Source organism: Aethalodelphis obliquidens, unplaced genomic scaffold (genome assembly GCF_003676395.1).
Source record: "Aethalodelphis obliquidens isolate GAN/ISIS:26980383/991018 unplaced genomic scaffold, ASM367639v1 scaffold4, whole genome shotgun sequence".
Classification (NCBI taxonomy): domain Eukaryota; kingdom Metazoa; phylum Chordata; class Mammalia; order Artiodactyla; family Delphinidae; genus Aethalodelphis; species Aethalodelphis obliquidens.
The window spans coordinates 38,054,196-38,078,623 of record NW_020837948.1 but is presented as its reverse complement, the minus strand read 5'-3'; the positions used below and the strand labels follow the sequence as shown (position 1 = coordinate 38,078,623).

General features: G+C 36.5%; 1 long non-coding RNA gene across 1 annotated transcript in view; it reads left to right on the top strand.

Moving 5' to 3' along the window:
• The window catches only part of LOC113617304 (uncharacterized), a 122,619-nt gene that overhangs the window by 80,476 nt on the left and 17,715 nt on the right, over positions 1-24,428 (top strand). Inside the window, exon 2 of the long non-coding RNA XR_003431577.1 lies at positions 2,511-2,669. This is a non-coding gene — a long non-coding RNA (uncharacterized LOC113617304). The remainder of the gene's footprint in view (positions 1-2,510; positions 2,670-24,428) is intronic.

Sequence of the window (24,428 nt, the reverse complement as noted above, 5' to 3'; positions counted from 1 at the left end):
TTGACAAAATGAAAAAACCTACAGAATGGGAGAAAATATTTGCAAATGATATGAGTGATAAGGGGTTAATATTCAAAAATATATAAACAGCTCATACAACTCAACAACAAAAAAACAACCCAATTGAAAAATGAGCAGAAAACCTGATTAGAAATTTGTCCAAAGAATACATACAGGTGACCAACAGGCACATGAAAAGATGATCAACATTGTTAATGATCAGAAATATGCGAATCAAACCATAATGAGATATCACATCACACCTGTAGAAAGGTTTATCAAAAAGACCGCAAATAACTAATGTTGGCAAGGATGTGGAGAAAATGGAACACTTGTAACACTGTTTGTGGGAATGTAAGTTGGTGCAGCCATTATGGAAAATACTATGGAGTTTCCTCAAAAAACTACCATATGATCCAGCAATTCCATTCCTAAGTATATACCTGAAGAAAAAAAACACGAATTCAAAAAGATGCATGCACCCTCAATGTTCATAGCAGCATTATTTACAATGGCCAAGATAGAGAAGCAACCCAAGCGTCCATCAACAGATGAAAGGATAAAGAAGTGGTATGTATATATACAATGGAATACTACTCAGCCATAAAAAAGAATGAAATTTTGCCATTTGCAACAACATGGATGGACTTGGAGGGTATTATGCTTAGTGAATAAGTCAGACAGAGAAAGACAGATATCCTATGATATCACTTATATGTGGAATCTAAAAAGTAAAACAAACTAGTGAATATAACAAAAAAGAAACACTCACAGATATAGAGAACAAACTAGTGGTTACCAGTGGGAAGAGGAAAGAAGTGGGAGTGGGACAAGAAAGGGGTATAAGATTAAGAGGTACAAACTACTATGTATAAAATAAGTCAACTATAGGATATATTATAAAGCACAATATTTTACAATAACTATAAATGGAGTAGAACCTTTGAAAATCATGAATCACTATGTTTTACACTTGAAACTTACATAATATTGCATATCAATTATACCTTAATAGAAAGGAAGGAAGGGGGGGAGGGAGGGACGTGAAAAAAACATGCACAGATTTTGTTAAGGAAAATTATGGGATATTCTAATTCTGTGATCCCCTGTATCCTTGACAACTAGAGTCCTCACTGTGAATGGTAATGCAGATGAAATATGAAACAAATTAAGTAAAAAAATCTGTATTGTAAAATTTTATAAGAAGTTTAATATGAGTTCATGAGATATTTTACCTTTAATAGGCACTTACACAATATACATTCATTTTATATATATATATATATATATATATAAAATATGTATAAAATGTATTAGCTCTGTCCACTAAAAAGACTTCATTAACTCTGACCACAGAAAAGATCTAGAAACAATGACCTACCGTGTTGCAATGAGCCAGCCAAATATTATATGCCTTCCAATGAAAATGCAGAATACCATCTGTATTCTTGTCATAAGGATCAAACCTGAGGTAGATTTGGGATAAAAGTCATGAGTCTGACTTTGACATGCTGTGCACTACACAAGTTGAGCAGCATAGTAACTATCTGAAAATGATACTGAATGTTTTATATAACTAAAATAAATATTTCAGAGCTGTTCTTATGGTATGGTAGTTGAAACAATGAAAATTAATGAGTTGTATGCTAAGTGAAATAGCAGAGGTCTGAGGTATAAACCATTAAAAATCATCAAGAATAAAAACATGTATAGGGCTTCCCTGGTGGCACAGTGGTTGAGAGTCCGCCTGCCGATGCAGGGGATAGAGGTTCGTGCCCCAGTCCAGGAAGATCCCACATGCCGCAGAGCGGCTAGACCTGTGAGCCATGGACGCTGAGCCTGTGCGTCTGGAGCCTGTTGCTCCACAACGGGAGAGGCCACAACAGTGAGAGGCCCGCGTACTGCAAAAAAAAAAAGAAAAAAAAAGTATAAATAATAATAAACAAGAGATCCATTGCAAATTTCAGAGAAGAAATGAGAAATATTTAGGAGAGGTAATAATGTCATAAGAGTTTTATAAGGAAAAAGTTAAAGAAGCAAACTTCTTGAGGTGTCCTTTTTCAGCCAAAGACCTAAACATAGTCATCCATTCCATGGCCTGATAGAAAATGTTAATAATAATTGCATCTTAAAATTGTAAAAAAAACAAACAAAAAATGTTGGAAACTTCATTTGCACTTCAAATTTAAATAACAACTGCAAAAATAAAACCTTTGCAAATGTACACTGTACAATTGTCAATATTCTCATTTTCCATTAATATTATTAAATTGTTAACATTTCTTATTTGGAAAGAGATATCAAGTGACTTTGGAAATTCCAGTTAACTGATGGAAGATGAGAATGAAGCCAATTTTTAAAAAGTTATTAACACTGGGGTCTATTTTTTTAAACCACTCTACTTTTAACACTGAATAGAATATTGAAGGATTCTTTTATGTGTACTCATCAGTTATCAGTGTCTATTTAAGAAGAAATTGCAAATTCACACCTTGATTCTATGTTTTAAGACAACACAAAGGAAACATCATACCAAGATGGACAACAGAGGGTGCCCTCCACTTTGAGAATGAAGATGCATTGACTGATCATTTCCTGAATCATTACTAAGTGATGCTTCTTAAAATTCTTGGCAACTGAGTCTTTTAAACTGCAACAGATGTGAAATGGTGAGTAATATACTTCTGTATTTTTCTCCCTAAAGGCAGTTGAAATTCAAATAATCAAAAGTCAAAGCAAAGGCAAACTGACTATATTTAATTAAATTTCGATGCTAACGGAAAGCCTTATATAATATCTGGATATGTTAACAAAGAAAGCTTTGCAAAATGAAATCAGCAGCTATTTGGTGTTAACTGACTTCCAAGTCAGGAGTGAGGGGCACAAGGAGTAGGAAAACCTTCATGCTGATGGTAACAGCGGGCTTCCAGGGAAATGTCATTCTTAACAGTGCCTTTGCTAATTGCTTATTTTAGATTTTTCCACTGAGCAGTTACAGATTCCCCATACAATTTATTAGGAAAACATTTACTTAAACCCTCCTTGACTTTTCAGTGAAATAACAATAAAAGGTATCACTTCTGGTATTAAGTTCAACAAAATGCTTTCAGCAAAATTGTTCTATATTTGTAGCAAACTAATTTCTCACAAAGGATCAAAGTCCTCATGTAGGGAAAAAATAACCAACCATTTTCAATATGGTTTGTAACAGACGCTTTCACAAGCAAAATGAAGCACAGTAGCTATAGGTTTCAGATGAAGAACTTATCTGAAAATAATGTGAACAGCTGGCAAACTTCCTGATTTCGACAAGAGGCACGTGTTAAGGCCATTGCAGTATTTGTACATCCCTCCTGGACCTCCTACCACCACCCCTCTCCCAACACACACACACACACACACACACACACACACACACACACACACACAGCATTCGAATCTTTAAACATTACTAGAATCTGTGACTAAGACCTGATGTTCTAGGAGCTTCCTCAGAACTCCTGGTAGCAGTTTTTCCTATCTAGATATGTAAATTATGGACTGTGTCAAAGCAAGACCATCTCCATGACTGATCCTTTTGCTTTACATTCAAAGTCAAGCAATGAATTTCTATTAATTTCAGATTCTCCCAGACATATATGTCTTTATACCAGTGGTATAAGTATCTCTTACCAGAGCAGATGGTTCTCAACCTTCCCATGGATAGGGTTTTCACTTTAATATCAAAAATTCTGGGGCTTCCCTGGTGGTGCAGTGGTTGAGAGTCCGCCTGCCAATGCAGGGGACACGGGTTCGTGCCCCGGTCCAGGAAGATCCCACATGCCACGGAGTGGCTGGGCCCTTGAGCCATGGCCGCTGAGCCTGCGCGTCCGGAGCCTGTGCTCCGCAACGGGAGAGGCCACAACAGTGAGAGGCCCGCGTACCGCAAAAATAAATAAATAAATAAATAAATAATCTGAAGACCTTGATCATGCTAATAGTTACATTTTCATTATCAGGTGATTAAAGAATTACAATTATGACAAAAAGTAAATAAATATCCAGTTTTATTTTAATGATTTCTATTTTATTCATAACATTAACACCTCTATACACTTGAAAAAAATATAATATTTATTCCATAATAATGAGATTTTTCCTATTAGAATTTGCAAGTATTGTAAAACAAGTAACTCTTTAGCCCTTACTTTTTTTTTTTTTTTCTTTTTTTTTGCGGTACACGGGCCTCTCACTGTTGTGGCCTCTTCCGTTGCGGAGCACAGGCTCTGGACGTGCAGGCTCAGTGGCCATGGCTCACGGGCCCAGCCGCTGTGCGGCATGCGGGATCTTCCCGGACCGGGGCACAAACCCGTGTCCCCTGCATCGGCAGGCGAACTCTCAACCACTGCGCCACCAGGGAAGCCCTATCCCTTACTTTTAATTTTCCCATTCTATTGTCAATAGCACCAGTACTGTTTTCCAAAGAGCTCATTTTTGCCTTAGGATCTTTCCTGTCACAAGAGAGAATTCAGTGTAGACATAAGCATTATGGTCAGAAACAAGGCTGTTTTCTCACTCAGTTTCAGTGGCTCCACCTAGCATCCTACAGACCTAGGCTGAAACAGGCCAGCTGATCCTTTATGATTCTTCAAACCTGTTACTTTTCCTATCTCACTAATTGCAATTATATGCATCATTAATTTAGTAGCCAAAGCCAGACATCTGGATACATCCGAGGTCTCTCAACCCATTCAATCCCTCCTCAAGTTATGCCTACCATTACTGTTCCAGTTAAGCCCCTATTTTCTCTCCTGGACAATTATTGGAGTCCTTAGTCACATTGCTGCTGAGTCGTCTTCCTCGGTGCAGGCTGCATGCAGTCACAGAGCCCGACTCATATTCCCATGAGCCCCTCCCCTATACTTCTTCCTTCTCAGCACCTACAGCAAGTCTTAGCTACTATGTGAACAATGAAGATTCAGAGAAAATGTAACTTCCACTGTGAGTTTGCCTCAATATCTCTAAAAGTATTTGCTCTCGGAGTTTACACTTAAGGTCACCTAAACAAAGCATTTCAAAATGATGTACTATCTCTGATTGTAGTTTGCAACCAACACAGGGTGGGGACTATATCATAATTAATGTAGTCTATTCAATACTTGTCCTTTAGTTGTCAGAAAATGTCTCCTCTGTAAAAAGTTTTTAATAGCTCTCTCAGATTGTACAAAATCAAGTTGAAGGACCTGTGGCTTATCAAAATCCTTAATAAGTGGGCCCTAATCTATATTTTCACTCACATCTCTCTACCTTTAGCCTTATACCTGCCTACCATTTTACTACTAATTACCAAACATTTTAGAAACATGGCTTTATTTTCTTTCAAATGTATTTTTTACTTTCATAGAATTTTTAACTTTAATTATTCAGTTGGTTTATTTTCCTGTGATAGATTTCCTGATCCCTATCCACCTCCATCCCCTTATCTTTCTGACTGCTGAAGTCCTTTTCATCTTTTATATACAATTAAAATGTTACTTCTGTGGAAACAACTTCAATATACCAGTAAGGTTTTTTTTTTTTTTCTCTTGTGTGGCAGGACATATCACATATACTTTTTTTTAAAGCAGAAAACACGGGATAGTCTATGCCTTGCTGTGGTAACAAGTAGGGCCTGAAATCTCAGCAGTTATTCCAACAAAGTTTATTTCTTGCTTACATAAAAACTGATGTGAGTCTGGTAACTTCCCAGGGTAGCTGTTTTCCATGAAATGATTTCATTTCTCACCAGGCTGCTTCCAAACTGTGTCTCTGCCCTGGCAACATGAGGCTTCCTCAGTCACCTCAAGAGGGGGAAGAAACTGGAGGGTTGCGCAGGGGCTTTTGATGCCTTAGCCCAGAAGTGACGTGCTCAAAATCCATGGACAAAATTAGTGACATGGTCCAACTTAATGCAGATGGGCCTACTAAAGAGAGGATGACTGAATATTAGAGAGCACTCATACTAAGTACCAGAGAGACTTGCTCACATTACAGATATTTATGTATTTACTGGTCTTCTTTTGTTAGACTGTGAGTTCCTTGAGAGAAAAACTATTATCTTCTTCATTTCTGCACCCCAGAACTTTAGCCAGCACCATGTGTTGAGTATGACATCGATAAGTTATTGTTAGCCTAAACTGAATTAAATCACAAGGGATATAAGGTAGTACTTACCTTTGAGAAGAAGAAACAAATTCTGTTCTCCAGCTTCCATATTGTGTTACATTCACACAGTCATATAAAGGACACTATAAGTTTAAAGGGAGTCAGGAAGAACTATGAAGCCAGACTTCCCAGCTTCAAATCCTGGCCCTCTGACTTATTAGCTGTATGTCTTTGGGAAAATTATTCAACGTACCTGTGCACCAGTTTTCTCAAAAGGTTGCTATAAGCATTAAATAGGTTTATCAATGTAAAATACTAGAACAGTGCCTAAATGGTAAATACTCAGCATCTTATACATGATTATTCATTTGTTACATGAATAAGATTCCAACATTTTCCAATTGTTCTTAGAGAAAAATCCAAAGTCCTTTCCGCATTCTACCAGGATCCGTCTGACCTGGCCTTTGCCAACCTCACCCACCTCATTGTCTATTTCCCTCTTTATTAATGATACTTCAAGCATTTCAACCTTCTTACGGTTTTGATTTGTTTTGTTGTTTGTTTGGTGATGGCAAGTTAGATTCTGCTTTCAGGCTTTTGAACATATTGTTGTCCTAGATTACTACAGCCACCCCCGGCCCCAGCAAACTACAGGCTGGCCCCTCTCATCTTTTAGGTCTCCGATCAAATGCCATATCATCAGAGAGTTTTCCCTGACTACCTCATCTAAAGTGGCCAACTACTCAGTAATCCTCTAACACACCTCCTTGTTTTATTGTCTTCATAGCACTTACCATGACTTGTAAAGATTAAATTGTGAGATCAAGAACTTTTTCTGTCTTTCCAATACATGAATTTGCTTAATAAATATAGGTATAAGTGATTGGTTTATGCATTTATTTACCAATCATTTATGGAACATTACCATGCATTCTTTTGATGCTAAGGATAAGACATGGGTGATTTTTATAAACTGTAGTTGTAAGGCTAGATCAGACAGAGCTCAAGTAAATTGTGGATGTTCTGGTCCTACCATACACTCACACAATAAATTCTCCCTTTTATAGGCAGAGGGACTAACAACTAATGCTCAGTCCTTCCATTTCGAGTGTTATGCACACTTCTAAAGAGTAGCAGAAGCTGCCACATGAAATATGATAATGCTTCTGTTACTTTTTAAGAATTCAGATTCTGCAGATATTTATAGTGCTGGAGAGGATGATAGGACAGCTGTGGGTAAGCAATCATGTAAGTATATCATATAACACCTAAGGAGAGAAAGCTTCAGTGAAATCACCCAAAATTTACTACATGTCTTGCATGAAAAGCTTATACTAAAAAAGTATATACTTGACAAGTTTATACTAAATTTATTCTAAACACTTTATAAAGTAAAAAAATATATAAAGTAAAAAATGTAATTCAGTAGCCCCTTATTTTAAAAATACTAATTACATAAACATGTCAGGAATATAATGTGTCTAATAAAATAGCCTAATTACCCGAATTAAATGCAGAAGCATTTTAATATCTATCCATTGGATCTACTTCTGTATCACATATTAAAGTGATAAAACTTGTGATAATTAAAAAGAAATAAATAGTGTTTCAAGACTGTTGAAAAGATAATGACAGTATAGTACAGGAGAAAGCGCCGTGAATTAAAAATTAGGTGACTTATTTAACCTGAGATCGGTCACTACAGCTTGTTTATAAAATGTCTAGGTGGTCTTCAAGGTCACTTCATAACTACCAATCTGTAAGAGTGGTATTTATCATTTACTGAACCCTTGTTATACTACTACTGACATTTAATTCCTAATGTAGGAACTTTCATAGGTGCCAGATATTTTCATAGGTGCTTTACATATTTCATTTATTCCCAACACAAAACCCTGTGAGGTAGGTGCTATTATTATCTCCATTTTGCAGATGAGGAAATTGAGGCACAGAGAGTTTAAGCAGTTTGTTCAAGGTTACATGACTAGCACTAGAAAAAACTCAGTCTGATGCCAATGCCTCTACTCTTGACCACTATGTTTCACTTCCTTGCTAAGCATGTCACCCACCTTATTTCATTTAATATAAAATATTGTAGTGGTTTCCTACTGGGCATATACCCAGAGAAAACCATAATTCAAAAAGACACATGCACCCCAATGTTCATTGCAGCACTATTTACAATAGCCAGGTCATGGAAGCAACCTAAATACCCATCGACAGATGAATGGATAAAGAAGATGTGGTACATATATACAATGGAATATTACTCAGCCATAAAAAGGAACGAAATTGGGTCATTTGTAGAGACGTGGATGGATCTAGAAACTGTCATACAGAGTGAAGTCAGAAAGAGAAAAACAAATATCGTATATTAACACATATATGTGGAACCTAGAAAAATGGTACAGATGAACCGGTTTGCAGGGTAGAAATAGAGACACAGATGTAGAGAACAAACGTATGGACACCAAGGGCGGAAAGTGGTGGGGGGGGTGGTGGTGGTGGTGGGAGGAACTAGGAGATTGGGATTGACATACATTAATATGTATAAAATGGATAACTAATAAGAACCTGCTGTATAAAAAACTAAATAAAATAAAATTCAAAAAAACCAATATTGTAGTGGTTTCAACTGCAAGTTCTAGAGTAGCCAACCAACCTGATTTAAACATTAAGCATATGTATTATTCATATAAAAGAAGTTTTCCAGGGTGGTGATATCATCAAAGGTTCAGGCTGTCCATCTTTTCTTTCTGCTATACTCTGTGGGTCAATGTTCCCTCCCTCATGGTCATATGACTAAGGCAATTGCAGACAGCACACCTGAGAATGACCACACCAAGCAAAGACGACCAGTATTTTTGTCCATGAATATATTTGGGGCCAGGTGAGGGAGGGGAGAAGAACCTTTCCCAGAAGATATTATGGCATTTCCTTCAGTTCAAGACACCAGAACTGGGTCATATGACCCTAATCGGGCTAAAGGAGAGCTGAGAAAGTAAGGACCTGATACTGGGAGCCTCTAGAGTGAGAGACAGACTCCGATAGAAAATGAGTGTGTATGTAAAAGAGAGGGAGCATGCGTGCATGTGCAGCGTAGAGGAAGGCAAGCTGGAGACAATAGGATGGCTGTGGGTAAGCAATCAGCAGTGTCTACCATAAGCAAGTGTTAGTATCCTTACTTTACAGATGAGAAAACAGACTCCAAGAAGTTAAAAACTTGTACAAAGTTATGTAATTAGTAAGGGACAATGTTGGATTTAAATCCAGACTATGGTGTTACAGTGAGAATTCTAACCACCATGCTGTACTAACTCCACATTAGCCCATAATGTGTGAGTGCATTTATCCATCTAATGCCCTGGTGACTCCTGCTTTGGTTTGTAACTTGGTGTCTTCATGTTATATTTAGCTTCCTCTTCTCACAAAAGTCATTTTACCTTTGACTGTTGCGTGAATCTCAGGCTACATTTTGTCAGTATTCAACATTATGGCTCTTAATATTTTTCAGTTTCTAAAATTGTATCCTGCAGTAACTTAGACAAAAGATACAAGAAACTCTATGTATTAAAGGCTTGACTGCGCATCGTCTGTATAATTAAAACTGACACATCCTTTTAATTTTAAAAAGAAAACTGCATGGGCTTCCCTGGTGGCGCAGTGGTTGAGAGTCCGCCTGCCGATGCAGGGGACACGGGTTCGTGCCCTGGTCCGGGAAGATCCCAAATGCCGCGGGGCAGCTAGGCCCGTGAGCCATGGCTGCTGAGCCTGCGCATCCGGAGCCTGTGCTCCGCAACGGGAGAGGCCACAACAGTGAGAGGCCTGCGTACCGCAAAAAAAAAAAAAAAAAAAAAAAAAAAAAAGAAAGAAAACTGCATAACATGAAATAGCATAGATATTTAAAATAAGTTTTTATATTTGTTTACTTTAAAATAAAACCACACAATAAAGTCATATCATAACTTAGAATTGAAGTGCATCTCCTTCAGATCTTTTTTCAAAAATATTGTTACATAATTGAAATTATAGTTTATATTAACATTTGATATCTTTATTTTTTACTTAACATTACAACAAAAATAATCTTATGCTTGCCATATGTGCTTCAAAAGTCATCATTTAAATATGCAATATTTCATCAATTAGAATCATCTTACTTAATCACTCCCTAGTGTTAAACACTCGGTGTTTTCCATTGTATATTTTGAATTATTTTCTTAGACTAGATTACCAGAAGTGGAATGACTAAGTCCAAGAACATGAAGGGTTTTTTTTAACTTTTTATTTTTTGGCTCTCCATGGATTCTGCCAAGTTGCTTTCTAAAAGGATGGAGTCAATTTATGGCATGATCAGTAATGTATGGGAACACTAATTTCCATGCTTTCACCCTCATTGAGAAATATATTTCTAGGCTGATACATTAAACCAAGCCTACATTTTGTGATGAGAGAGAGAAATGGATTGAAAGAACCATAGATTCTAAGCACTCTGCTAGGGGCTTAAAATTTAGGGGAGACAAAATAAACACAAATAACTGTTGATAAAACACTATTGTGGATGGAGAGTGGACAGAGAAACTATGTAGTGAGAGAAATGTGTCCAACTATTGCAGAAGCTTGGGAAGGTGAATAGCACTTAAAATACCTCTTTAGAGAATGAGAAGAAAGCTGGGTGAAAAGGGCATGGAAATTACAGGTATGAGCAAGAGCACAGAGGGTTGAAATGGGGGGGCACATGCTGAGATATGCAGTTTGAGGTTTCAGGAGAATCAAGTGGAACTCAAAGAATGAGAGAGAGAATCCTGATGAAGTAGAAAATATAAGAGCTTGGAGAGCATTATGTGATGTAATAAGAAGCTTAGGTCTAATCCTGTAGGTTATGGGAAACCACTGCATGGTATTAAGGAAAGGGTGGGGCAGTAGAAACATTTTTTAAATCAGTGGTTTTCAATGTGAAGCCTAGAACAGCAGCACCAGCAGCACCTGGGAACACAGAAATGCAGATTCTCAGGTCCCACAGGAGACTTACCAGTGAAAATTACAAGAGTGGGGCTTGGCAGTCTGCATCTTAATACTAAGCCCTTCAAGTGAGTCTGACGCCCAATAAAGTCTGGGAACCACTGCCTTAAACTGACATCTGGCAGCTGGGTAGGAGGTAGCTTTGATGGGGTATGGTTGAATGCAGGAAGACCAGACAGGAGGCAGCTGCAAAAGTCAAGTGGAGAAATGATGTGTCCTGAACTTTAGCAGTGCGATTGAAACCAATCAGATTGAATGAATTTATGTAGGAAAAGTATGCAAATTGAGAACTTTTAGCTGAGGACAAAATCCTGGGATATACAAATCCTAAAGGGACAGGCTAAAGAAGAAAGAAAAGATATAATTAGGGAGGTAGGAGAAAAAAGAAGAGGATAAGTGTCATGGAAGCCAAGAGCACTAGCCCCTCAATATAAAGACTGAAAATCATCTATTGGATTTTGCAATTAGGGCACCACTTTTAACCTTAGAGACAGCAATGTAGTATAGTATGGAAGACAGAATCAGACTAAAGAAAGAGAAAAAGGAAATGAGATTTACAAGAATGCAAGAAATTGTGGTACACGACTACATTGGAGAATGCTGTATATAAAAAATAGGTGCTAGGTCCTGAGGTAAGCAAACATTTTCTTAAAAAGCCAGATAATAATATTTTAGGCTTGTGAGCATATGGTCTCTATGGCAAAGATGCAACCGTACCATTGTAGGGCAAAAAGCAGTCCTAAGCATTATATAAATGAATGTTCATGGCTCTTCCTAATAAAACTTTATAAAAACAGGTGGTCTTCTGGTGAGTCACACATTGACAATCCCTGAGTTAGGCAATTGCTGTCAGAATTAAGAAAAGGTTTTTTCTTCTTTTACTTGTTTGCTTTTGTTGTTTTTAAGATGGGAAATTAATACACCTATTTATAGGCTGGAAGGAAAGAGTATGTAGAAATGTAGATACTGGAGGATATACGTATTATTTTATTTAACAATACTTACTGAACTCTTACTATGTTCCAAGCATTATTCTAGGCTTTGAGACTTCAGAAATAAACAAGAGAGACAAGGAAGTCTCTTTCAAGGAAGTCACAGTAGAGTCAACAAGTAACACATAAATAAGGGATACTAGATGATGATAATTGCCATGAAAAACAATAAAACAGGGTGATGTTATGGACAGTGCCAGCTGGTTTACAATAAAGTAAGTCCTCTCTGAAGCAGTTGCATTTAAGCCTTGACCTGAATGGCTAGAAAATGCAGTAGAAAGAGGTAGTAACTACCAGGACGAATCTCTAATAAGGCAGGAGAAGAGGGGCCAAATGGAAGAAATGGGATTGAATGGAGAACTACTCATGCTATCAGACAAAGAATAGGTGGAAAGGTTGGGTATATATCTCTTGTAGGTCACAGATGGAGGTAGCAAGAGGTTGAGGATTCATCATGAGATTTCATGATGAACTAAGAAGCAAGGTTTTCCAGCTATAGTGTTAGGAAGGAGTAAAACAGAGGACTGGGTTGAATAGTGAATAAGGGGAAAGGAAAAGGAAATTCACTGGAGTCAAAGAATTGGAAGGGGGCTGTGTAGGTCCCTCCGTATTGGCTATATCTGTAAGAAATGTTTGCCTGTAGGATGCTGCCAACACTTTCAAGAAGAGAGATCTGTGGCGTGTTCTGCAGAGCATGTGGTATACTTCAGACACACTTAGCCCTGATCAAAGAACTACATCCATGTTATACTTAAAGATTCAAAAATAAAGAGTACAGATTTTCCAGAGAGGTGAGCTCATTGAGGAGAGTATGTTTCAGGAAATGCATTCAAAGACTAGGAACTATGGAAGAAATTTATATGCCCTAGCTTGGTCAATTATAATTATTAAAAGCCAATAAGATCATAATCATGAAAAACCTATATAATATTCAAAATATACACAGAAAGCCGTCCTGCAGCAAGTGCCACAAAGCAGAGTGCATGATAACACTTGTCAGAAAAGGGGCATTCTGGAAAATCACAGAATCTAAGAAAGAGAAGAATCAGAACAGGTCCAGAATCTGGCAAATAGAATAAGGTAAAACATCAGGGCTTGGCCAACTGGAAGGAACGCAGGGTTTCATACTCTAAATTTTAGGGGCTATATGGGTAAAAAGAAAGAAATTCTAATCCCTGGAACCCAATTCCTCAGCTAAATGAACTTTGAGAATTGAGCCTCAGATAGAGTGTAATATTTTAGAAGTTCCAAGAAACTCAGAGATGAAGTTATACTTAAGTGCTAGCTTGCAGGGAATTGAAAATAAAATCCTAGAGACAAATTCTAAGGAACTGTTGAAATAAAATGCTGGGCATACCATTGGAATAAGCCAACAATCTGATCAGTTAAAAAAGAGAAGAATTCAAAATCTGGGCCAAAGAGAAATGAGACACAAAGAAAAAGATTTTGAGCGAAGGGTGGTAAAATATAAAATAGTTACATTCTGTGCCAGAGTAGAGCAAATGTGGATTTTTCTGGAATGTCTGAAGTCTAGATGTAACCAGGAAGACAGCCCTGACAGTGAATAATTGGATCGGGGAGGCATCCTGACCTCTCTGGCATGGTGGATTAACAGACATGCTGGCATCCCTGCCCAAGGAGTATTTCCACTTTTAGTCATAGGGAAGCCAGAATTTATTTTTAAACCCAGCTGGTATATTGGACAAGAGCTATCCCTATACTGTTTTCATGGTTCCTCCATGTTTCTAGGATTTGACCTATATCTATCCTGCTACAAAACATGGGAATGGGGCTAGAATCAGACAGTGAATGGTAATTGATCACAAAGATTACATATCAACACAGAATTACTGATTTTAAGTAAGAATTTCTATTACTCCTAGGATTTTCTAGTACTCCATAGAGATTTCCTGCCTATTCCATAATGTAGATAATGTATCAATTTTCATTTATATATCAAAGAGACACAATAAAAAACCCTATGTAGTATTATAGTATTGATGCAATATATCAGTGTATCTCAAGATGTGTTCAATAGAATATTGGTACCATGAGATAATAATGGATGTAGTGAACAGAAAGGATTCTGTGATCAAAAACCATGGGAACCACTGTGTTCAACACAGTTAAACATTTCCTTTATTACAGGACTTCTCAGAGCTATTTTACTGTGACTTTCCAAAGGAGGTACATAGAATAGAGTACTTATTAATATTATTTGACCATGAAACACATTTTGAAAGTGCAGTTAGTGGGTTTAATTTTCCATAGAACACACTTCATAAAATCTTTTGCATTTAATTGGAAAAAATGTTTAAAAAAAAACGATGCAATGTCACCTTATTCTCTACAGAATCAATGTATTGCCCATTCAAGATAAAAAATCCTAGAGAAAATTTTGCACATCGGTACAGGGAGATACATACAAGATGCCCAACATAGCTTTGCTCATAACAGCCCTACCTAAAAGTCTATTCAACAGGAGAATAGACAAATATGTTTTGATATATTCACACAAAAGGAAAATTATACAGCTATGAAACTAAAAAATAACACCTCACACAGCAACACAGGTGAATCTTAGAAACACCATATTTAGTCAAAAAAGTCATGTTTCAGAAGACTACACACAGTATAAAACCATTTTTATAAGACTTGAATATAGGTAAAACTAAATATCCTAGTATAAGATACATAATTACATGATAAAACTATTTTTAGAAAGCAATGGGATGGCAAAAAAGTTTAGGGTTGGTAGGGGACATAAGGAGTTTGAATAGAGAAGAGCACACAGATAGATACAACAGTATTGATAAGTCCTAGTTCTTAATTGGGGAATTATTTTTGGGTGTTCATTTTTTTTTTTTTTTTTTTTTTTTTGCTGTACGCAGGCCTCCCACTGTTGTGGCCTCTCCCATTGCGGAGCACAGGCTCCGGACGCGCAGGCTCAGCGGCCACGGCTCACGGGCCCAGCCGCTCCGCGGCACATGGGATCTTCCCGGACCGGGGCACGAACCCGTGTCCCCTGCATCAGCAGGCGGGTTCTCAACTACTGCGCCACCAGGGAAGCCCTGTTCATTTTATTTTTATGTTTCATAATACACATACATGTTAGGTTTTCTTTTGTGTGTATCAAATATTATATACTAAAAATGTAATTTAAAAAAATCATCACCTGGCACATAATAGATACTCAACAACTATTTGTGTAATTAACAAAATCATTAAGCCAAATGGGGTACCAAAGCAACAGAGCAGCCCATGGATATTTAGGTGGTTACTGATGACCAGTGTCCATAGAGATGTTAAGATCACAGAAGCCCAAGCACAGCCTGGAGGGTGGTAGGACCTAAAAATGACTGAGAGTAAATTTTCTTCCATCCCCAAGGGATGGAGGACTCAGAGACAGACTCAGGATTGTTTAAATGAAATTAAGAAAAGTGTGATATTTCATACACACCTGGATTCATAGGTCAATATTCATACTTGGTACATGTTTGCTTTTTAAAATAATCAACTACTGTAGAGCAAATCCAATACCCAGTGATATAAGGAATTGAAATCTGACAGTATAATCCCAAGATCCACGTGCTTTCTGGTGTCAATTTCTGTATCATCATGGTGTGTTACCATAATATAAATTACTGTTTGAGTCGTGGAGCCTCTTTTTTGTAACACTGAGATGTATTCAGCCACGAAATGCCACATGATGCCAAGACATCAGCTGCTTACTCAAAGGACCAGAAACCACAACAGAACTAAACACAAACTAAGGAAGCATTTATTGCTATTGCAAGCATCAAAACTTCCAAAAATATCTTTTTAAAAATTGAAACATAGTTGACATATAACATTATATTAGTTTCAGGTATACAACATAATGATTCAATATATGTATATATTATGAAATAATCACCACAGTAAGTCTAGTTAACAACCATCACCACACATATTTACAGTTTTTTTCTTATGGTGAGAACTTTTAAGATCTACTCTCTTAGCAGCTTTCAACATGGATGAAACTTTAGCGTATTATGCTAAGTGAAATAAGTCAGAGAAAGAAAAATAACATATGATCTCACTTATATATGGAAATCTAAAAAATGTCTTTATTATTCATTAAGTAGGGACCCTCAGTATCCAGGCTTTCTAATGCAGTGGTTCTTAGAGTGTGGTTTCCTAGACCAGGAGCATCAGTGTCACCTGGGAAGTTGTCAGAAATGCAAATTCCTAGGCTTCACCTCAGACCTACTGAATCAAAAACTCTGAGGGTGGAGCCCAGTAATCTGTGTTTTATCAAACCCTCCAGTTAATTCTGACACTCATAAAGTCTGAGTCCTACTGCTCTAGAATAATTGAGAAAGCCTCACATAAAGAATGAAACTTTACTGGTTAAAAGATTATTTTAACCAAGGCATCTCTGTGGTTCATATATGTTTTTACCCTTTTTAAGCTTCTTAATTAAGAAAGAGTTCATCCAGAATGGCTTTTATCCCCAAAATGACTGTTAAAAGTCTTTGCTATCCTTTACCTGTTTTACTAACCAAATACAACAGTGCAAAATACGAGCTTCTCAGGAACCACTGAGGAGAATTCTGCAGAGAAGGGTAAAGTAGAATTTTGAAACTAATTTAACAGTAAATTGAGTGCTTACATGATTTTCCCCAAGTCTCAGAGCTCATCTGGGGGAAGAGGAAAAGATTTCATTGCTGTGTTTCCTGCAAGAGACTAATGTGAGTGTGGATTTTTTTAATTGTTAATGTTTAGAGTGGACAATTTGTAAGAGCACTGGGGTGGTTTGGGAAAGAAAATGACATCCAGCACAACATGGTTCATCCTCCTCTCGAAAACACTGAAGATTATCCAAAGCAAATATGGACATTCAGGGGATTTCCATGTGTAAAAGAAATCTTCCTGTCGTTCAGGAGCTCTGGCTTTGCAGAATAATTTGTGTAGAAAATAAGGAATTCCATGAGGAAAGGATACAAATAATTTACAATAAAGGGAGAATAAGGATAAAAATTCTTGCCAAGAAAAGTTGGCTTCAAGGACTCTTAGAAAATGTGAAAAACTGTTTTAAATTTCAAGTTCTCAGAAATTCTAAAGAACTCAGAAGTTCTAAAGCAAAGATATGAGAAAGAAGCATGGGATCTGTAAGTGTCTATGAGGTAGAAAGAAGGATGTTCAGAATAGCAAGAAGAATCTAAACAAGTGATTTGACGATTAATTATGTATTACCTAAGACATCTTAAGTAAATTTAGTGTTTTTGAATACATTGTTGTTCAATATCAATGTGCGCTTATGCTTTGTTTTCCCACCAAACTAACAGGCAAAGAAAACAGTGTCCTAGAAATTGTCTTTACTTTCTATCACAAGGCATCCAGAGAAAGGCTGTAGTCAAGTGAATTTTTGCAAACCAAATTATATTGCTTCAAAGCTAAAATGCTATAATGGAGGGATAAATTCCTGTACAATAGCAATAACAGGTACATCATAAGCTTGTCCAATAATGGGACTTATATTCAAAGATACACATATCAACCTCACTGATTATCATAGCTGCTACCTTCTACAACTTTAGGACATCATTCTTATTGCAGTCTATCTGAATAAAACTCTCTGAAGTTAAACATCACTATGGTCCTGGATTATTTAGAATGTCACAAAATTATAGGGCATTAGAACTAGAAGCTTAAAATCCATCTTATTTAATGCATCCATTCTGTTGATGAAGAAACTGAGATTGCTGAATCACACAGTTTGGAAAAGCTAGAATTGAAGAACAGGTTTTGTGATTCATGTCCGATAAAGACAAAATCTCTCTCTCTCTCTTTCATCACAGCTTTTACTACTCTCCACCTTGCTCACTATGTTCTAGCCACATTATGATGGCTAGATTCCAAGGGCAAGTGTCCCTAGGGAACCAGCAGAAGCCCTATAGCCTTTTGTGACCTAGCTTCAGAAGTCATAAAGCACCACTTCTACCATAGTCAAAATCTAATCAGTATTCAAGAGAAGGGAAAACAGGACCAGCCTCTTGATAGAAGGAATGTCATAGTAACATTGAAAGAGCATAAAAGGACAGGAGATATTATTGTGACCATCTTTGGAAAATACAGTCTGCCACAGATTGAACACATATGTCTAATTTTGTTCCCCCTTGAAATTTCACTAAAATAATAGTAAATTGATTTCTCACCCAAGACATATTAACCCACAAACACAGGGAGAATGAAAGAAGAAGCAACAGCAACAAAATTTTAGAAGCTGGAAAGCAGATGTTCAACTGGCAAAGGATTTAACAGACCCCAGAAAACTGAATCTTAAACTAGCAACTCAAAAAGCTGAAAACTCATCAGATTCCTAACACAGAATCCTCAAAAGGGTAAGGGTATGGTAGCATCAGATACCATTATAAGTGTGAATAGAAGGAGAGAGCTAAAATAAGGAGAACTTTAAGTAGCAATCAAATCTCTAGATCCCCTCCCCGGCTTTAGGCAGCCAAATGACTGCACCTCTTGAATATTTGCCCAATAGGGAGGCAGGTTCTCTTAAAAGGATGAAACAAGGGGGCTTTGGATCCTGTACAGGGCAGATGGAAGAGATAACATGATAAAACGGGGAGGATTAAGTCTGAAAACTATGACTGAGACCTCCAGCACTCCTTCCCTAGTTGGCTTCCTAACAACTAGCAGCTAGGCCGTCACCCTCCAGGCATAGGACTAGAAACGCTTTCTCTGGCGAATCTGACCAATTCAAGAGACTGTATCTAGAGGTCACAAGACTAAAAAGCTCATCTACATCATCTTATTGTGATGTTCACAGGTGACAAGACCCACTCATGTATCAGAGCTTCCAGTCAAAGTTTTTGGTCCCCTAGAATTGCTAGATATCTGAGGAATGCCTGCAATATGAAAAGTATGAAAAATACAAAAAGCAACTTGGAGGAAACAGACTGTGTAAAGGGAAGAGAGCTTTGAAGATATATGTATTATTAATATCCACTGAGACGCAAGAGAAGATATTGTAACTGGAGAAAAAGAATAGGATGCTATAATAAAAAGGAACATTCTGAGCACCAAAAGAACACTTACATATTTAAAATACAATAGAAGATAAGGTTTAAAATTTTTCTTAAAAAAAAAAAAGTAGAACAAAGATGGTAAGGACTTCCAGTTCACTTGACTTTGAAGGAGATAATGCATTTGAGCTGGTAAACTGAAAAACAGATTTAACAAAATTGTTTCAGATTAAAACATACCAACTAATAGACATAAAACCTGTCTAGACACCAATTATCAAAAACAAGAATACAAAGAAAGCATTGATTTCATATGGCATAACATAAACAAGAAGAGTAGCAAAACATAATTTTAGATAAAGAAAACAAAAATAACAAGAAAATGAGAGGATCAATCCAAAAGGTCTAAAAACTTTTTTAAAAGTATTCCAGAAATGGAAAACTGAAAAAAGGGGGAGGAAAATGATAAGCAAAATAATTTAAAAAATTTTTCCAAAACTCAAAGAACTTAAGTTTTCAGGTTGAAAGACCAAATTACATGCCCAGTGTAGTGGATTCAGACAGATCTTTTCACTGCACATCATTGTGATACTTCAGAACACTAAGGACAAAAAGAAGATTCAACAAGGTTCCAGAGAGAGAAATAGAGAAAAATCACCTAAACCGGATTAGGAATTAATGTGTCTTCAGATATTTGTCAGCAGCAACTTTGGAAACTGGGAACTTTAAAAGCCAAAAGAGAGGTGCCTTCAGATTTCTGATGAAAACTAGGTAAATAATTCTATATCAAGACAAATTATCAGTAAGAAGGAATAAAAGTAAAGACATTTTCACACAAGACAAAGCCTCAGAAGTCTTACTCCATACATCCTTTCTCAAGGATCTTCTAGGTAGAGATGGTTTACCAAAATAAAGTTGAAACAAAGAAAAAAATTCACAGGAAACAGGAAAGAACACAGGGAAGAAGAGATGAGTCCCCAGGATGGTGATGACAGAAGATGCCACAATGACAGCTGAGTAATCAGACACAGAGGGCACAGTCCAGATTGGAGCAGGTCAGAGGGCTCAAGGAAATATTTCTTCTGGAATAGTAAATTAATAGAACACTTGATGCACAAGAGTTTGTGGTTGAAGAAAGATGCTATGTGGGTCTTCTCTGGTGGTCCAGTGGCTAAGGCTCTGCACTCCAGTGCAGGGGGCCCGGGTTCGATCCCTGGTCAGGGAACTAGATTCCTCATGCTGCAACTAAGAGTTTGCATGCCGCAACTAAAGTTTCTGCATGCTGCAATGAAGATCCCACATGCTGCAACTAAGACCTGGTGCAGCCAAATAAATTTAAAAATACTTAAAAAAAAAAAAGATGCTATGTGCATAGAAAACCAAGCAAAACTAGACAGTTTTTCACTTCATAAAAAAATTAAAGTTTGTGCCAAACCCACGCACTTATGACCAATTAATCTACGACAAAGGAGGCAAGAATATGCAATGGAAAAAAGTCAGCCTCTTCAATAGTGGTGCTGGGGAAACTGGACAGCTACATGTAAAAGAATGAAGTTAGAACATTCTCTAACACCATGCACAAAAATAAACTCAAAATGGATTAAAGACCTAAATTTAAGACCAGATACTATAAAACTCCTAGAGGAAAACACACACAGAATACTCTTTGACATAAATTGTAGCAATATGTTTTTGGATCTGTCTCCTAAAACAAAGGAAATAAAAGCAAAAATAAACAAATGGGACATAATTAAAAAGCTTTAGCACAGCAAAGGAAATCATTGACAAAACAAAAAGACAACCTACTGAATGAGAGAAAATATTTGCAAATGATATGACTAATGAGGGGTTAATATTCAACATATATAACAGCTCATACAGCTCAACATTAAAACAAACAAATAACCTGATTAAACAATGGGTAGAAGAACTAAATAGGCATTTTTCCAAAGTATACATACAGATGGACAACAGGCACATGAAAAGATACACAGCATCACTAATCATCAGGGAAATGCAATTTGAAACCACAATGAGATATCATCTCACACCTGTTAGAACGGCTACCATCAAAAAGACCACAAATAACAAATGTTGGCAAGGATGTGGAGAAAAGGGAACCCTTGTACATGGTTGGTGGGAATGTAAATTGGTACAGTCACTATGGAAAACAGTATGGAGGTTTCTCAAAAAAATAAAAATAGAACTACCATATGACCCAGCAATTCCACTCCTGGGTATATATCCAAAACAAAAACATTAATTTGAAAAGATAACATGCACCCCAGTGTTCGTAGCAGCATTATTTACAGTTGCCACAATATGGAAGCAACTTAAGTGTCCATCAACAGATGAAAGGGTAATATATATATATATATATATATATATATATATATATATATGGAGAATACTACTCAGCCATAAAAAAGGATAAAATTTTGCATAAAGAATAAAATTTAAGTTGTTTGCAACAACATAAATTGACTTGCAGGGCACTATGCTAAGTGAAATAAGTCAGAGAACTACCAATACTGTATGGTATCACTTATATATGGAATCTAAAAATACAACAAAATGTTGAATATAGCAAAAAAGAAGCAGACTCACAGATATAGAGAACAAACTAGTGGTTACCAGTAGGAAAATGGAAGGGGAAAGGGCCAATTTAGGGGGAAGAGATTAAGAGGTACAGACTATTAGGTATAAAATAAGCTGCAAGGATATATTGTACAACACAGGGAATATAACCAATATTTTATAATAACTATAAATGGAGTACAACTTTTAAAAATTGTGAATCACTATATAGTACACCTGTTACTTATATATTGTTTATCAACTATACATCAATAAAAAATAAATTTCAAAAAATTAAAACTTGTGCCAGAAAGGAAAACTAATGTTTTACTAAACAAGTCAGCTGTGACAAGTATTTACATAGTCATAATAATGTAAATAATGAATATTGCTTTATTCAAAATTACCATATAACTTTAATGGGAGAATGTCAAAAGATGGGAAGGGTGAGCCTATTTACTAGAGGTGTAGGGAGCAGAAAGTGAACAAAAACAACATTTTCAATAGTGGAAAGTCAGTAGATCATACCTGACATCAAAAAATCATGACATAGCAATTACATTACTTAGCAACAGGGAGATAAGTGTCAAAATAAAACTTGTTTCAACTAAAATTGGTTTCTTCTGGGGAGGATGGTAAGGAGCTGCTGTTTTTCATAACAACACTTGTAAAATTTGTGAATCTTTAGTCTGTGTACAACTTTGATAAAAATCTAGAAAAACATGGAGATAAAAATGAGAGCATCATTCAGCCAGGAATAACCACATCAGCTTACTTAGAAAGGTAAGCATTAAGGCACATTTTCAAAGTGGCTTAACCATGGAGGTAAGGAGCTGCAAACTATCAGAACTTTGCTTCCTGAGTTCCTATTATCTGGATCTTTGTTATTCTAGTAGAAATCTTCTCTTTAAAAATCAAAGGCATTATTTAAAAATTTCAACTGTTTTCAAGTCATCTTCATTATTGTATCTTACTTATTCTTTCTCATATCATTCCAAATAAACATTCATTGGCAAACCGCATCCATGGCAATCATGAACATAAAAGCAGCCATTTACAATTGATTGTGGGAGTATATGTTTTACAATAAGGATGGATTTTCTTATTTAATTATACAGTTATTCATATGTTCTAAACCATGCTATGAGAATAATGATAATATCTCTGAAAATAGCACTTCTTGACCATTTCTCTGAGGTATTACATGTTTCCTCAGGTTTCTCCATCACTTTAAGACTAATTGCAAATGTGCTTTTCTGCAAGGCCATAAAATTCTGTTTCAACATACTTGGAATGCTCTAGTTTTTGATCATGTTAAGCATGAGAGTTAATGTATATCAAATTTTAGAAATAGATATTTTTCCAAAGACCAGTAAGCTGAATGTTGAAATGCATGTAAATATTAAAAGTTTTGACTTGAATTCTCTCATTTTGATCCATGATTAAGAGCCAAAACCAAATATTCTTGATTCTCTCAGTGTTTTCCAGGTGGTTCTCTTTCAGAGAATTTTTCTAGAATATTGTCTTTGAATTTTTCCTAATTTTGTAGCTTCATTGCAAGATCTTTTTCCACTTTTCATAGGATATCAATAACTAAATATTGAAATATTAATGAAAATTAAGTATGTTTTCTTCACATCAAATGCGATTAAAATAATCCCACTGTCGGACTTCCCTGGTGGCACAGTGGTGAAGAATCCTCCTGCCAATGCAGGGGACACGGGTTCGAGCCCTGGTCTGGGAAGATCCCACATGCTGCAGAGCAACTAAGCCTGTGCACCACAACTACTGAGTCTGCTCTCTAGAGCCCACAAGCCACAACTACTGAGCCCATGTGCCATAACTACTGAAGCCCACGCACCGAGACCCCATGCTCCACAAGAGAAGCCACTGCACCGCAATGAAGAGTAGCCCCCCCTTGCCACAACTAGAGAAAGGCCACGCACAGCAACAAAGACCCATCATAGCCAAAAGTAAAAACTGATTAATTTTTTAAAATTCCACTGTACTAAAAATCCATAGAAAAGAAAGAAAAATTCTAAGCTTCTAGTTGATGTTTATCTTTATTAATAGCTGACATAATAGAATTAGAATGCAACTAAAGAATTTGGTCAAATGGAAATTTATTCAGCCTTTAAAAAAGAAGATTCTGTCATTTGTAAAAACGTGGATGAACCTAAAGGGACACTAACCTAAGTGAAATAAACTAGATATGAAAAGACAAAAACTTCAAGATCTCACTCATATGCGGAATCTAAAGAAGTCAGATACATAGAAGCTGTGTTTACCAGGGGCTGAGAGATGGGGTAAATGGAGAGATGCTGGTCAAAGTGTACAAAGTTGCAGTTTTGTTGGATGAATAAGTCTAGAGACCTAATGTACAGCATGATGACTGTCATTAATAATACTGAATTGAATACTAAACATTTGCTAAAGTAGATTTCAGGGGCGCTCATCACACACAAAAAAATGGAAGTGTGAGGGGATGATATGTTAAATTGCTTGTCTGCAGTAATCTTTTCACTATGTATATGTATATCAAATCATAATGTTGTATATTTTAAATATATACAATTTTAATTTAAAAGTTTAAGAAAGAATTTGTTCAAGCTCCTGCACTTCATGACAATATGATTTGACCATAAAAGTAGATAATCAGAATCTGTTTACATTTCCCTTTAATCGAATAATG